Below are 3703 nucleotides of genomic sequence, written 5' to 3' on the forward strand. Positions count from 1 at the left end.
GGCTTTCCCTTTGTTCCTTATTCTGCTCAGCATGCTGCCCGCCAGGCCCGTCCATGTCGTCACAGCAATAAGATTTCATTCTTTTTTTATGGCTAATCTTCCCCCGTATACACGCACCCCCACGTCTTCACCCCGTTGTTGTCTGTTGGCGGACACTTAGTTGCATCCGCCTTGTGAATAACGCTGCTGCAGTGAGCGAGGTGCACGCACCTTTTCGAATTCGTGATTTTCGTTTTCCTTGGATAAATACCAGAGGTGGAATTGCTGGGTCATGTGGCCGTTCTATTTTTAATTTTTTGAGGAAGCGCCTTACTGTTCTCCACAGTGGCTGCCCTGTCTGCATTTCCACCAGCAGTGCACGAGGGCTCCCTTTTCTCCCCGTCCTCGCCAGCGCTTGTCGTTTGTTGATTTATTGATGGCAGCGATTCTGACAGGTGTCAGGTGGGACCTCATTGGGGTTTGATTGTGTTTCCCTGGTGATTAGTGATGATGAGCATCTTTCCGTGTGTGGGGGCGCGGGGAGGGAGGCCGGGGGGGACCATCTGTGTGTCTTCCTTGGAGAAAGCCTATTCAAGCTCTGCCCATTTTGAGTTTGGGTTGTTTTAATTGTTTACTTTTGACATCGAGTTGTGTGACTTCCTTATGCAGTTTGGATATTAACCTCTTATTGGATGTGTCGTTGGCTAACGTCTTCCCTCATCCTGTAAGTTGTCTTTTGCTTTGGTAATGGTTTCCTTCGCTGCGCAGAGCTGTTTTGTTTGCTGCAATCCCACGTGTTTACTCTTGCTGCCTTGGCATGAGGAGAACTCTCCGGAAGCATATTGAGACCGATGTCAGAGTTTACACCTGGGTTTTCTTCTAGGAGTTTTGTGGTCCCAGGTCTTACGTTTAAGTGTTTAACCCATTTTGAGCTTATTTTTGCAGAAGGTGTAAGCAAAGAGCCTAGTGTCGTTTTTTCATGCATCTGCCCCGTTTTCCCAGCACCATTTATTAAGAGACTGTCTTGTCCTGTTGTATGTTCTTGCCTCCATTGTCAGGCTACTTGGTCACACAGGCCCGGGTTTACTGAGCTCTCTATTTTGGTGCGTTCATCTATGTGTTTACAACTATACTAGAGGCTCGGTGCACGAATTCGTGCATGGGTGGGGTCCCTCAGGCTGGCCGGCGATCTTGGCCTATTGGGGGTCTGGCCGGCAGCGAGGAGGGTCCATGGGAGGTTGGCTGGCTGGTCCTCCCATTTGGGCTAATCTGGGGGGCCAGGCAGGCCGGAGGGGTGAGGGGCTGTGGAAGGTTGGCCAGCCAGGCCCCCCATTGGGGCCGATTGAGGGGGCTGGGCAGGTGGAGGGGGGCCATGGGAGGTTGGCCAGCCAGGGGGAAGGGGCCATGAGAAGTTGGCCAGCTAGGGGGAGGGGCAGTGGGAGGTTGGCCAGCTGGGGGGGTGGGGCCACAGGAGTTGGCCGGCTGAGGGTAAGGGACATGAGAGGTGGGCTGTGGGAGGGCAACTCCTTCATTGAGCTTTTGCCCCCTGGTGGTCTGTGTGCATCATAGCAACTGGTCGACTGGTCGCTCTGGTTGTTCAGTTATAACGGTCGCTTAGGCTTTTATATATGTAGGTGTTTTTTTAAAGTCTCCCGTGATCCCACCCAGAGTTGGAGGACACCGGAGTAAATGCTTCCACTCCCACCAGCCCCTGTGCCCCGTCTTTGCTGTTGGCGTCGACAGCAGATCGACCTCTAGTGATGGTTATGACCCTATGTTGCCGTGGAGAACATTTCCCATGTGCAGCTAAGAGACACTCCAGCGACACTGGAAAGTTAACGAGGCTAATTGGGCCACTTATGGCAATCACTTCTGAGCGGGGAGAGGGGGAGGGGTGTCAGGGAGACGCCTGGGGCTTCGTGGTCTGCGCCTGACTGTGCTGCCCCGATGGGATGACCTTCAGGAGTGAGGCGTGTGCGTGAGCTCCGGGTCACTGGGCTCAGAGGGATCCTCCAAGTCCTGGGAGGAAAGCCACCAGGTTGTGATTCACAGTCTGCTCTGTGTTGGGATCCACTCCTGGGATGGAACGGGTCGCTGAGCTGCCTGGGCAGCCTCGAGCCTTTGGAGATGGGGGTACGCGGGAGCTCCTAGCACAAGTCAACAGCCACGTTGGTTATCCCCGGCTCGGGTAGACGTCTCTGTATCTTTTCAGGGTTTGATAAGATGGCGTGGATGTCAGTGAGGAAGAAGCAACGAGCAGCTCACCAAGGAATTGTCTCCCCGAATTCGCCAGATGTTCCGTCCCATGCCTCTGGCTCGCCACTGCCTACGGAGCCCGGGGTGTCGTGTGTCTGTTTTGTCTTTCACATGAATATCTTCCTGGCTGCTCCCTCACGCCCTCCCTGGCTCACGCAGCCCTCACGGCAGCCGGAAGGGCGACCCCACGGGTCGCACGGGATTCTGGGACCCTCGGGGCACCTGCTCCACCCATCCCTCACTTCCCAGTCGCCTTCCCCAGGGGAGGGTCGCTGTGGTGCGACGGAGCCTTTCTCCGGAGATGCCCCTTCCTTGCGCATCGTTGCTGCGCGGCTCATACCACAGGGCAGCGCGGGAGGAAGCAGTGCCTGTGGCATCAGGGAGGAGAGGTCATGGGGACAGTTACAGACACACTAACTCGTCGGGACTTGGGGAGGAGTGATAGTGCTGTTCCCATTCATAGGTGTTTCTTGGCTTTGTGTTTGCACTGGTGACCCGGTGCACGGATTCGTGCACGTTGAGAGGAAATTCATTAGAAGGTGGCGGGGGGTTGGGGAGCGGGACTGGGCGAGATGGGCTGGTCACGCCCTGGAGCCAACCTCCCGCGGTCTCTCCAGGGCCAGCCACACCTGAGGCGGTGCTGTGGCTGAAAGGGCGCCTGCAGAGTGAGCAGGGTCCCTCAGCCAGGTGGGGTCCCTCGGCCTGGCCTGTGGGGATTGGGCTGAAACCGGCTCTCCGACATCCCCCAAGGGACCCAGAGTGAGAGGGCACTCTGCAAAGTTGCGTTGTGGCACGCAAACGCAAGTGTGCAGTAAGCCAGATTTGGAGCCGACAGAGCCCCAGCAACAACATAACCCACGGCTGAAGGTGGAATTGTGCGGCCCTGCGAGGAATAGGGCTCCCTCTTCTCTGGTTTCAGGGTGAGTCACCTGAGAATGGCTGCTGCCAAGTCACTGCACTCTGCAGCTCCTGCGTTGAGCATCTGCCCCCTGGTGGTCAGTGTGCGTCATAGCGACCCGTTGCACGGAGGGAGGGACACTTAGCACATTAGCCTTTTATATATACAGATTTTGCACAAAGATCTGATCCTTGCCAATTTTAACTCCTTTATCGTTGGGTCCGGAAAAGGCCACGTTAAGACTGGCGGTGGCTTCTCTTTCTGTGTCTCAATGTGGATAACGACGGCTTTTCCAAACGCCTGTTTTTCCAAGGAGCTATTTAACCTCGAGGTTAAATTTTAAAAAGAACATCGAGGCCACAAACACGAACGCACAGAATTTGCTTTCGTTTTGTTATTTCGCAGTCAGGTCCAGCGTTACCTTTGCCCTGGGGCCCGTTTGGCCGCCCACCTTCCCGGCCGCTCCGCCCGAGGCGGGTGGACGTGGGTTTGGTTGTGAACAGGCAGCGAGGCAGCGGGCACGGGCTCATCTAATTCGTGACATTTACACATGATCACCCAGCGCTTCTA

The 3703-nt window shown here is 55.7% G+C and overlaps 1 long non-coding RNA gene across 1 annotated transcript in view; it reads right to left on the reverse strand.

The window, feature by feature from the left end:
* Nucleotides 1-3322, reverse strand: part of LOC107182942 — a 13199-nt gene extending 9877 nt beyond the window's left edge. The window contains exon 1 of the long non-coding RNA XR_001513698.1: nucleotides 3312-3322. This is a non-coding gene — a long non-coding RNA (uncharacterized LOC107182942). The remainder of the gene's footprint in view (nucleotides 1-3311) is intronic.
* Nucleotides 3323-3703: the final 381 nt, after the last annotated feature.

This window comes from Myotis davidii, unplaced genomic scaffold (assembly GCF_000327345.1).
Source record: "Myotis davidii unplaced genomic scaffold, ASM32734v1 scaffold698, whole genome shotgun sequence".
Taxonomy (NCBI): domain Eukaryota; kingdom Metazoa; phylum Chordata; class Mammalia; order Chiroptera; family Vespertilionidae; genus Myotis; species Myotis davidii.